The sequence below is a fragment of the Eleutherodactylus coqui genome, chromosome 2 (assembly GCF_035609145.1).
Source record: "Eleutherodactylus coqui strain aEleCoq1 chromosome 2, aEleCoq1.hap1, whole genome shotgun sequence".
NCBI lineage: Eukaryota > Metazoa > Chordata > Amphibia > Anura > Eleutherodactylidae > Eleutherodactylus > Eleutherodactylus coqui.
Genome location: NC_089838.1, coordinates 9,211,815 through 9,224,641, shown reverse-complemented (window position 1 = coordinate 9,224,641; position 12,827 = coordinate 9,211,815). Strand labels below are relative to the sequence as shown.

Below are 12,827 nucleotides of genomic sequence, written 5' to 3'. Positions count from 1 at the left end.
TCTAGCATGCATCCATGCAGCAAAGACAAACAGCAGATTCTGCACATGGTGCACTGACCCTTGACCTGCTTAACAATCTGTGTTGAGGCCACCATGCTACGTCGTTGTCACGACTGACAAGCCACAACAGTATCTCAGCTACAGTTAATATCACATAGATGAGAATTAGATACATAGCAAAGCAGACAGTATCGACTTTTGTTAGAGAGAAAAACATTCGGCATTTAGGAGAGCGGCAGCTCGCTTGCCAGCAGCATCTGCTTTTCTGTTTCCCTGTGCAATGAGTGAGTCTCTTTTCTGATTTCCTTTACAGTGAATTACTGCCACTTGAGTAGAGGCCCACACATATTCTAACAGTTCCAGAATGAGAAGGGTGTTCGTGCAAACCAATATTTACTATATGATATTCTGTTGGGGTCCAAATTCAATTATTAGAGGTAAGCTGAGACTAAAGGCCCATTTAGACATAACGATTATCGCTAAAAATTCACTGTCTTTTGAGTGATATTCGTTGTGTTTAAATGTGCCCATCTTTCACTGTTTGACTGAAGGATGGTTTTCAGTTCTGCTTGAAAAATGTCCTTCAGCAGAACAGCTGATAAGCAGGACCACATGCTGTGTTTGCTGTCCATGGTGCTGAATTCCCCACGGGGAGCCTGTGGCTGAACAATAGAGCTAATTACAGAGCTCAGACCTCCTGCTAAGTTCTGTAACAGCTCCCAGAAGCTCTTTATTGCATGAAGCTAATAAAGTACTAATAGTAATTAGTGTCTATTAGAACTTTATGCAAAACGATAGCTGATCTTTTAACCTTTTGAAAGATATCTGTGTGTGTAAATGGGCTTTAACATTAAATCACACAGCTGAAGGAAAAGCAGCGCAGACGCAGTAGAATCCTACATGATTAATTTCTCAGAATGCAAAGATACAATAATTGTTTACTTTGATTTAGTGAAGATATGGACTTTCAGCCCAGCTACCAGCTGTAGGGCTCTGATAAGTGCAATAAGTTCTGACCTTTGAGCTGAAGTTCTGCTTCTATAGTAGTCTGTAAGGTGACCACTGCATATCCAGCATAGTGCATACCTTTATCCATGAAGCTGCTGCCATCTGTGTAATATTCAGCATCAGGAGTTTCAAGAGTTGTGTCCTGTAGATCAGGATGGCTGCGAAAAACTTCACCCTTTAACTCACAGCAGTTATGGTCCGGGGTTCCAGTTCTAGTCAGCAACAGGGTCGCTGGATTTAGAGTGGTGCACACTTCCAACTTCAGTCTTGGGTTTTCACATAGGAAGCCTTGGTACTTGGTCATGCGAGCATTTAACATAGTAACATAGTATGTAAGGCCGAATGAAGACAATGTCCATCTAGTTCAGCCTGTTTATCCTCCTATGTTGATCCAGAAGAAGGCAAAAAAACCCCAAGAGGCAGGAGCCAATTAGCCCATTTGGGGGAAAATTCCTTCCCCGACTCTCTAATAGCAATCAGACTGTTCCCTGGATCAACCCCTAATAGTTCCTACCTGCTGTATACCCGGATTAACAATTAACCTAAGATTTATATCCTGTAATATCCTTCCGCTCTATAAAGACATCAAGTCCCCTTTTAAACTCCTCTATGGATTTTGCCATCACCACGTCCTCAGGCAGAGAGTTCCACAGTCTCACTGCTCTTACAGTAAAGAACCCTTTTCTGTGTTGGCGATAAAACCAGCTTTCTTCTAGACGTAGCGGATGCCCTCTTGTTACCGTCGCAGTCCTGGGTATAAACAGATCCTGGGAGAGATCCTTGTATCGTTCCCTCATGTATTTATATATAGCTATTTGGTCGCCCCTTAGCCGTCTTTTTTCCAGAGTAAATAATCCCAGTTTTGGTGCCTCTCTGGGTATTCCAGTCCATACATTCCAGGTATTAGTTTAGTTGCCCATCTTTGAACCCCCTCCAGTACTGTAACATCTTTCCTGAGCACCGGAGTCCAGAACAGTGCGCAGTGTTCCATGTGGGGCCTGACACGTGCCTTATATAGTGGGAGGATAATGTTCTCATCCTTTGCCCCTATACCTCTTATAATGCACCCCAAGACTTTATTTGCCTTTGCAGCAGCTGACTGGCATTGGTTGCTCCAGTTAAATCTATAATCCACTAGTACCCCCAGGTCTTTTTCCATATCACTTTTCCCTAGCAGTACCCCATTTAGTGTATATTGGTGACATCCGTTTCTCCTGCCCATGTGCAGAACCTTACATTTATCAACAATGAACTTCATTTGCCATTTCTCTCCCCAAGCCCCCAGCTTATCTCGGTCCGTTTGTAGCCGCACATTGTCCTCCGTTGCATTGATTATTTTGTATAATTTTGTGTCATCTGCAAATATTGATGCTTTTCAGGGAAGAGCTTATATTTCAAGCCATTCCCTGAAAGTTATACTGCAGGGTTTGCTACAAACCACTGCTTTCAATGGGACCGGCAGCAGCGCTGATCGCATTGAAAGCAATGGGATAGCATGCTGCCCTTCTGCTACAGCTGTCACAGCTGTGACAGCTGTGGCAGAAGTCCCGGGTATTCTCCATATCTCTTCAAAGGGGCTAGCGCTGCTGCGACTGGCCCCATTGAAAAGACTGGCGATATGCCGGTCTTATTTCAGCGTCTTTCTTGCACTGCGAGGCGAGAGTTTTCACGTGCTCTCACAGCACAAGAAAGAAAATATCGCCAGTGGGTGTCAGCCCTGAGTCTTGCAAGATCTAAGTCAGTGTGCAGTCTAGCAGAAATCTGGAGAGCTGAGAGACTTCTAGTGAGTGGGAGAACTTGTGCTTTGTCCTACAAGGAGCCCTAGAATGGAAAAGGCTGAGCGATGGCCTGATGTGTGCCCTGTCCCTATTCACCCGGGCCTCCCTGCTATTAATATGGAGGACTGAAAGAGAAAGAGGAATCGCCCTGCAGTGCTGAGTGCTATCCCTAAACGTGAGAGAGAATGGCCGAGAGCAGAACCCCACAGATAACTGAGACTGTGGACCCGTCTGACCTCCTGTGAATCCTCCCTGACACCACTAATCTGTGTGCATCGGTGATATGCTGGCTGATGTAAAGTTGATGGACTGTTAATTGTTATTACAAGTAAACGAGCTCTACCAACCATTCCGGGTTTTGCTCATAACATTTTCTCTGTGTGTGGACTACGTTACTTTCATCTACTGGATTCACCACAGAGGACGGAACGCTGGCGTCACAAGTGACAAAAAGGACTTAAGGTAAACCGTGTACTGGCTTACCCCGTGAAACTCCTCCAGCAGTAATTTGTTCGGGTGCCGTGCCACCCCCAAGGGAGGAGATGATAGAGCTCTGTGAAAAGGCATCCATCTACCCCGCTCTCTCCTCGGCTCTGGGCCTGCTCCGCGGACGCTGGACTTTCAGGTAAGCTGGGTGCTCATTTTACTGACCTCGGAAGGATAGAAGGCTGAGCCAACCTTGTGCTGGCTGCCTGAACCATGCGGGTAGCCGGATCAAGGTTGAACCCACAACCTTCAGATCGTGAGCGAGAGCTTAGGACTGCATTCTGCTTCCTTAACTCTCTGCGCCACACAAGTCCATTACTACTATATTATATACTACATCCTCATCATCCATCATTACAACTATATAATATACTACATGGATGATGAGGCCGCACCCACTTTTTGTTAGAAAAATAGCTAAAGTCACAAATTTCTGTGACTTGCACAAAAATTTACATTTATTTAGGCAACCTTCACACGGATTTTCCCCAGCGGAGTTCGACCCGGCACCCGGCTGGTGACCCCTGCGTTCTTGTCTGGTGGCTTCTGTACAGCGCTGCGGATGTGCTGGGTGGCGCTCCGTCACACATGTGCAGAAGCCGCCAGAGCTCTGCAGTGAAGCGTATCCCTCGATACTTCTGCAGGGCTCACTGCGAAGTGCCGCGGGACAGACCGCTTGCATTGCCTTCAACCGAAGCCAAACGTGCGTATCCCGTACAAAATCGTAGCATGCTGCAATTTTTTTCCCCCTGAGTAGAAAATCGATTTCCGCTCATGGGTAGGAAATCGCGGATTGCCATAGCATGCTATGGGCTGGAATCCCACTCCGGATTCCGCGATGCAAACCCGCCTGTGTGAAGGAGGCCTTATGCCATAATTCTGGTGTAAAAGCTTCTGTAAATACCCCCCTATGTGTTTACCAAAACATGCTCAGTGGGGCGCCATTCCTGAGGGGAGAACTGCATGAACATCCATCAATGAACTCAAGATGCCTCAGCAAGGTTGGGGGGTCACCGGACCACCATATAAAGTCAGAGCGGGGGAAGAAGAAAATACTAAATGTGACAATGAGGTAAAAACTAAAGTAAAGACACCGGCGCCCATCAGTTATATGCAGATACATCTTTATTAACCCTTACAATGCCCAGCAGTTACCGACACAGATCTGGTGACCCCAAAATAATGCAAACTGGGGAAAAAATAAGGCGCATTTCATGTGATTGGGTCATTATAACAATAGTAAGCAAGAAACAAGCGGAAATTAACCTAAAACCCAAACTGCTGAAGATTAAAGTAATATATAGAATTACATTTCCTTAGTCCGACATTAACAGGCTCTGATGCCGGATTATCAGATGTTCTGAGTTACTGAACTGACAAAAAACTTTATAAAACTTTCTGGCAGAGAAGCTGAAGGAAGATGAAATGCTCATCCATAATCTGCTGCTGTCACATAATGCTCCGTCTTCTGGTTCTGTGCTGGAAACAAGGGCCGGATTATCAGAATCTCTGGATTATCAGACACCAGATTACGGGTAATTCACAGAATGGGTTCTATTTACTGACATTCTGATTAGTAATATATTTATTGCCCTAATATCAAAAATACTTAGATAATAGTAAAGGTTAACGTGTAACTGAGCTTTCTAAAAGCTTTTAACATACCATAAGGTAAGGTGACCATATATCCTAATTTAGGTGGGACAGTCCCACTTTGGGACCCTGTGTCCTGACTTCCACCAGGACCCCAGTGGGACAGGCATTTGTCCCCCTCTCTGGTGACGTCTAGTCAACATTAACCCCTTGAGTGGCACGCCCGGAAATTTTCTGGGACGAGCTCCACTGCCCATAGCGATATAGCCCAGAAGATGTCCGGGCTATGTTTCACTATGGGAGCTGCAGAGCACATTGCCATAAGCTGTGGCAGTGTGCTCCGCCTGCACAGACTCACACAGAGCCGTGCAGGACCTTGAAAAACAGAAGCAGGAAGATATTGCCGATCTGCTGGCAATCTCCTGCTTCTATTTTCAAAGTCCTGCACTGCTTTGTTTGCAGGTTGCCATAGAGACCATCGCCTTGTCAGAAGACAGCCGAAGGTCTCTGTGGCAAGGAGAGCTGGTGCTTGGCTGTCCCTCCGTTTAAAAAATCATAACTCCTTTATTTATTTAAAGTACCATATAATGTACTGAAAAACTTTTACAAAATTGTAAGTGGAGTAAAATGAAAAAAAAAAACGACATTCCGCCATCTTTCAGTGCGTTTTGTTTCTACGGGGCACAAACTGCAACAAAAATGACCTGATACCTTTATACTATGGGTCAGTACGATTACTGCGATACCAAACCTGTAGAGGTTTTTTTTGCTGTAGTACTTGTATTGTTTTTCAAAGACATTTAGTTTTTTACAATTTTGTGCTGCATCTTCTGCGCGCAATAACTTTTTTATTTTTCCGTCGACGTAGTTGAGAAAGGGCTCATTTTTGGCAGAATGTTCTGTAGTTTCCGATAGTACTAATTCAGAATACATACAACTTTTTGATTACTTTTTATTGCATTTTTTCTGGGAGACAGGGTGACTGAAAAAGTGCATTTGTGGCGTTCTGTATTTTTTTTTCGGACTACGTTCACCGTGCGGGGAAAATAATGCACTACTTTGATAGATCGGACTTTTACGGATGCGGCAAATAAGTATTTTTCTTTTATGATTTAAATTTTTTTATTATAAATATGGCAAAAGGAGGGTGATTTAAACATTTATAACTTTTTTTTTTTTTTAAATTGTGAAAAAGTTGCGAAAAAGAAAAAAACAATTTTAATTTGGTATTGGCATAATCGTACCGGCCTGTAGAATGACTCTAATATATTATTTATACTGCTCAGGGAATGTAATGAAAAATAAAAATAAAAAACCTGCCAGAATTACAGATTTTGTTAATCTTGCCACTAGAAAAAAAAGGAATAAAAAGCGATCAAAATGTTACATGTTCCTAAAAATTAGATAAATGAAGAGATAAATGAAGACTGGAGTTCATCCCGCAATAAACACTGCCTTCTAGGGCTCCAGCAATGGGAAATAACATTACTACGGCTCTTGGAATGTGGCGACACAAAAGCAAACTTTTAAGAAAACAAAAGGTTTTAAATGTACAAAAATAGCAAAATATAAAACAACTGTATAAACTCGGTATCGCCGGGATCATGTGACTCAGAGAATAACGTTATCACGCTATTTATTCCGCACGCTGAACGCCGTAAAAAAAATGAAATCCAAAAAAGAAATTGCAGAATTTCTTTTTTTCCCCCCAATCTCCCTACAAATTTTTTACAAAAGTTATGCAATACATTATTTATACCCAAAAATGATGCCATCAAAAAGTACAACTTGTCCCGCAGAAAACAAGCCCTCATACGGCCGTGTCAATGGAGAAATGAAAAAGTTAAGGCTCTTGGAACGCGTCTGGAAAATTAGTTGAAATTAAATGATTAGACCATTTAAAAAACCTGCCCTGGTGGGTCTGACAGGGGGGTAAGAAACCCGCCACTCAAGGGATTAAAGTGATTACTGGGCGAGGTGCCGCAGCTCCCTGCTCGGTAATCACTCTGCAGCGCCGCAGCCTGATGCACATACCGATAGCAGTGTGTCCATCTGGGATCCTCCTCCCCTAAACTCTCCTCTTTGGTTCCGCTAGAGCAGAGGGCAGGAGGCGCTGCTGCACACACACTTCCGCCCACTAGCAGCAGCACTGAGAGGATCAACGGGAAGCCTACATAGTAGGTGAGGGGGAGCGCCGCTGCGTATCTCCAGCTGATTTCCAGTCAAAAGCCACACAAATGATACAGACTCTGACTGTTTTTGGAGGCAGAAATGCTGCGGACTTTGCTCCATCTCTACATTTTTTGAACCGGCCGTGTACATTTTATAACGATGGAGGTAAAATCATACGTTGTGATAAGCCCCGTCCCTGACCACACCCATGTCCCACTTTGACCCTGGAAAAATCTGGTCACCTTACATAAGGACATGTCAAAAGTTTGGATTGCTGGAGGTACAACTGCTGAGATCCCACCGATCGCTAGGAAGTACAGTTACACTAAGTCTCCTGGTATGACGGGCCGGCAGCGTTCTAAACGGGATGGATCTGCGGTAATATTCTGGCTTTCTTGATCTGCCTCCACAGTCGGGTTAAAGGGAAGCGGTCACCACCTGTCAGCCTTATAAACTACATTACGGGGCTCGAAGGTCAGAGAACGGGGAGTCCGGGAAGTTGTGTTTGACACTCACCGGGCGCCTCGTTCCGGCGCTGTGTCTCCGTGAAGTCCGTGCGCACACAGTAAGGCGCGATCACATGACAGTTTTTATGTTCAGCTTTTTGTGAGCCAAAACCCGGAATGGAGAGCCAGTATAATGGGAAGAGGTGCCGTCCTTCCATATTTTGGACCCGCTGCTGGTTTTGGCTCACAAAATACTGAACATAAAATCTGTCATGTGATCGCGCCCTCAGGGCTTCTACCACTAGTGGGTATTTAGCGCTGCGATATCGCTACATTTTTTTCAATGGGACTTTCTAATGTTAAAATCGCAAGTTTGTGCTTCTGTCCCATTGAAAAAAACGCAGCGATATCACAGCGTTAAAAAGAAAGAGCCAGTGGGTGTCAGCCGTAACTCTTCTCAGCCCGCTCTGCGCATGTTCTTCCAGTCATCTCTCTGGGAGAGCGTGAGCACGGAGTCGGCTGTAGAGTCACACTATGTGTGCGGGGACACAGCGCTGGAGCGGGGCACCCGGTGAGTATTGTACACCGCTCCCCGGACTCCCCGTTCTCTCACCTTTGAGCCCAATAATGTAGTTTATGGAGCTGACAGCTGGTGACGGGTCCCTATAAAGGCGGCTGCGAACATCTGGGATGATGTAATTCAGTAGGGATCGGGGTCCACAGTCACAAGACGCTACATGTGATAAGCAGTAAGACTGCGGTAAATCATCCGCGTGACTTCAGCGTTCCCCTTTGGGTAGAATGTCACCATAATAAATACATCTGATGTGTCCATAAGACAAGATCCCAGGGCCTGGTGCTACACAGGAAGTGTCCGGCGCTCTACACACGCTCATCCGTAGGACGGCTCCACGGGCGAGCTGCGCACAGCGATCTCCGTGTATGTGGAGCGTTATTTGTATTTAACCCTAATGAAGTGTCATTCACAACACTTAGGCTGTGTTCACACGGGGCGGAATTACCACAAACCCGTACAGAAATTCCGCCTGCAACTTTAATCCTGGGATTAGCCAGCAAAGTGCAGGAGATTTACAAAAATCTCATCCATACGCTGCGACCGAGCCGCACTGAGATTGACAAGCCACACGGAACTCAAAGACGTGGCATATCAATTATTTCCCCGCTTCCGCAGTGGATTCTCTCCTCTCTATGGGGAGAGATGGTCGCAGCGGAATGCAGGCGGTGAAGCCGCTCCTAAACCCGCAACGAAAGGCCATGGGTTTTGAAGCTGCATTTCTCTCGCAGAAATCTCGCGGTATTTCCGTGCGGTCATTCCGCGAGATTTCAGTCCCGTGTGAACCCAGTCTTGAACCCAACCTGATCTACCCGGGAACCCCACAAACATACCAGGATGCCACCTTTATGCAGATTTTCATGGACTTCACCCACTTAGCGCTCTCTTTTGGGGGACAATCCTGGTATAATGGGAGTGCTGGTTCATGTGATGTAGTAGATCAGACATCATTGGGATAAACAGCAATGACACACGGAGGATTATCCATAAGGAGACACAGGGATCACACCCAGAACACAATCACAGCGGATCCCCCACATGTGATCTAGTCATAAGGACAGCGGTCAGATAGGCCGGGCACCAACATATGTGCATTGGGTATAACACCCACAATGTACTGTGAGAGAAGTCCCAATGGTCTCTCCTGCGCCATCCTGCCCTTCGCTCTCTATAAATAAGGGCTGTTGTTCGGCTCGTTTTCAATGTCTGAGTCTAAAAAAACGTATAAATATTTCTATTTTTTTCTAATAAATGGAGAATCAGCTGATTACGCAGAATGCTGTGTGACCGAGTCTATGATCCTTCAAGCAGCTCGAACTGAACCCCGCTGGATTCGGAGCACAAGAATATAGCTGTAGCATTCCATCGCACTAACAGCGCACGCATATAATACGCGCAAAAGGTGTCAATGAAAGGACATTGCTCTCACTGTTCCGCTCACGCTTGCCTGTATTTTATTGCGTATGTTATGTGCGTAATAAAGAGCGCAGCATGTTCTATTTTACCGCATATAATGCACATAACAGCCCTATTGTTCTCTATGGGTGCGGTCACAACACAGCACTTACACAATTACATTACATATGTATGGCGGTTTTATGTTGCCAGGAGACAGGAGAAGGAAAGTGAAAAGAAGAAGAAACCAGCCAGCCGGCGCAGGACAGCGTGAGTAAAATACGTGTACATGTGCAGGCATAACCGTGTAAGAACATGACAATACGCAGGGATACGCAGTCCCCTACTCCGGGAAAATGGTCAAGTGGGCCTGGCTTTGGTTATAATCACCTGCAGCCCCACCTCATTCATCCCATTGGCTGTCTGATCTACCAATCAGTTTGTCTTTCAGTCCTGTCTCTGGTCAGTTTCTATTATGGTTTCTCCCAGTTGTTGCTTCTCCCAATATTGTTATTGAACCATCAATTACCCATAATGCAGCATGAAGAGTCTCGGTGAAGGAGGCAGTGAAGGTGTGTAAGTGTCTGATGGGGTCACACAGCTCATAAAAGGACAACCGCCCGGCCTCATGATCCAGACAGATCCTGACTCTATCACTGGAGATCTTGTCAGCTAACGGAATCTCTTTACTATCATGCATTACTGAATACTGATTATTTAACCAAGACCTACACAAACTCCAGGACTTATTATTATCTCCAATGAATGACTGCTGCCCCCTCCTGTCTATACTGGGGTAGCACATCCCCACCATCCATCCCCCTGATCTACTGATCTCCACATCCCAGTAACGCCGTCCTGCGGAGAATCCCCTTCTGCTCATCACCTGATTATATTGAAATCTCTCTGCTGTTTCTGGACACTTCTGGTTCTGTCGTATCCAGGTTGCAGTTTTCAAGTCATCTGATATATGGATATAATTAGCAGCTGTGTTTACATCCAGTAATATGTCTGCAGGACCCTCCACATAGATCCCCCTCCTTATATCTGTTACTATGTCACATAATGTGTGTAATGTGTCTGAGATCACCGCCACATCTGGACCATCTACATCATGGAGCGGTTCACCATGTCCCCCCGTGTCCCCATCACCTCCATCATGTCCCCCCGTGTCCCCATCACCTCCATCATGTCCCCCCGTGTCCCCATCACCTCCATCATGTCCCCCCGTGTCCTCAGGATCACACAAGTCCCCGGTGTCTGGTTCCTGTAAGACAGTCAGTGGATCAGTCATGTTACACAGCTCCTCCATGTGTCTCATCTTCCTGGACAGCTCAACCTTCTGTATTTCCAGCTTCTGGATGAGAGTAGAGGATAAAAGTGACTCTTCCTTCTCCTGCCTGGAGATCTCGCTCAGGACCCTCTTCTCCAGATCGTCCAGCTGTCTCCTGATGTCTCTACACAGGGCAGTTACTCTCTCCGCTTCTCCAGCTGCTTTTTCTTGAGCTTTCCTCCTGCGCTCCTCCTGACTCCGGACTCTTTCCTCAGTCTCCTCCCTTTTTGTGGTCAGATTCTGGAAAACATTTCTCAGTCTCTCCTTCTTCTTCTCAGAGGCCTCATCCAGCATCTCCACCCGATGACCCCGATGTTCTCCGGCCAGACTGCAGGTCACACAGATACAAGCGGCGTCCTCAGTGCAGTAATATTCCAGGATCTTCTTATGGACAGAACATTTCCTGTGCTCCAGGTTGGCGCTGGGCTCACATAAGACGTGTTCTGCTGACTTGCTGTGAACTCTCAGGTGTTTCTCGCACAGAGAAGCTTCACAATGCAGACAGGATTTAGCAGCCGGTACAGGAGAGTCCACACAGTAAGTGCAGAAGATCCCGCCTTCCATCTGTGTGGGAGGAGTAATCAGGAAGTTCTCCATGATGTTACGCAGAGCCAAGTTCCTCATCAGTCTTGGCCGCTTCTGAGACCTTTGTCTGCATTCAGGACAGAAATAAACTCCAGCCTCGTCCTGTGTATCCAGCACCTGATGAATACAGACCCGGCAGAAGTTGTGTCCACATCTCAGCATTAGAGGATCTGTATAAGTGCTCAGACAGATGGAACAGAGCAGCTCGTCTCTCACAGCAGCAGACGCCATGGCTGACAGAGGAAGAGAGAAATGAAACTACTACTTCCTGATGCACATAGACCTATGAGCAAGTTTTCTTCTGTTGACTACAGGGCGGGGCTGCACGGCACAAGATCAGTCACTATTAACCTGTTAATGGACAATTGTCATAATGATACCATGTTTCCCTGAAAATAAGACCCTGTCTTATATTAATTTTTGTCACAAAACAGGCACTTGGTCCTATTTTCTGGGGATGTCTTATTATACTTATCTCCCGCTGCTCTCAGGACCTATAACACGCTGAGCCATAGCATTGACTGGCCAATTTATAAATTCCGCCTCCACAACGTGATGGCTGTGATTGGTGCATCTAGCGTTGCGTTTATTGGCTGAGCAGCGGTCGATGAACCAACCACGGCCATCGCATTAGTTCATCGAGCGCTGCATGGATTGGCTGAGCAGTGCTCGAGAACCAATAGGAGCTATCGCTTCCTGGAGGTGGGATTTATGAATCCCATAACCAAGAAGTGATCTTCTGTGGGTGAACAAGAAGTGCAGGATGCAAAGCGGAGCTCCAAGCAGCAGCAGGAGGACCTAGATCGATCCTGCTAGGTAAGTATTCAATTTTTTACTTTTTTTTTTAATGTAATACAGCTAGGGCTTATTTTCAAGGTTGGGCTTATATTTCAAGCCTTCCTGAAAAATCTGTGTAGAGCTTATTTACAGGGTAGGTCTTATTTTTGGCAAAACGAGGTAGATCCTTTCTGCTGTATATTTGGGGCCTACATTGTGGTCACATATAAAGCGCTGGGTTGTTACTTGCAGTAAATTCCTCTGTTATTCCTCTCTTTTAAAAAGAAATTCAATAGAAATCTACTGAAAATAAAGAGTTTACAGCAGAGATAAGAGAAGAGATTCACCAAGATCCAAATTCATGAAGAAATCAGACATCTGAGAGGTTCATGAATTAAAGGGGTTGTCCGTATGGGCCGTACAATGCACTTTGTAATATACTTTGTGCATTGAATATGAGCCATACAAAAGTTATATACTTACCTACTGGAGTGCCCCCCCTCCCCCACCCCCATGTTGATGATCTTGTCGCCCCTAGATCCGACAAATTCCTGCAGCCGGCTCCTCCCCTCATCGGGCATGTGCAGTAGAGATTGTAAGCCTGTGGACGAGCCTGGTACAGTTTGCAAATGCACAGTAACTGCTGTCAGGCCATGATCGTGCTTCTCTCCTGGACAGCC

General features: G+C 45.8%; 1 pseudogene; it reads right to left on the bottom strand.

The window, feature by feature from the left end:
* Positions 1-4,421: 4,421 nt before the first annotated feature.
* Positions 4,422-11,601, bottom strand: LOC136611054 (E3 ubiquitin/ISG15 ligase TRIM25-like; annotated as a pseudogene).
* Positions 11,602-12,827: the final 1,226 nt, after the last annotated feature.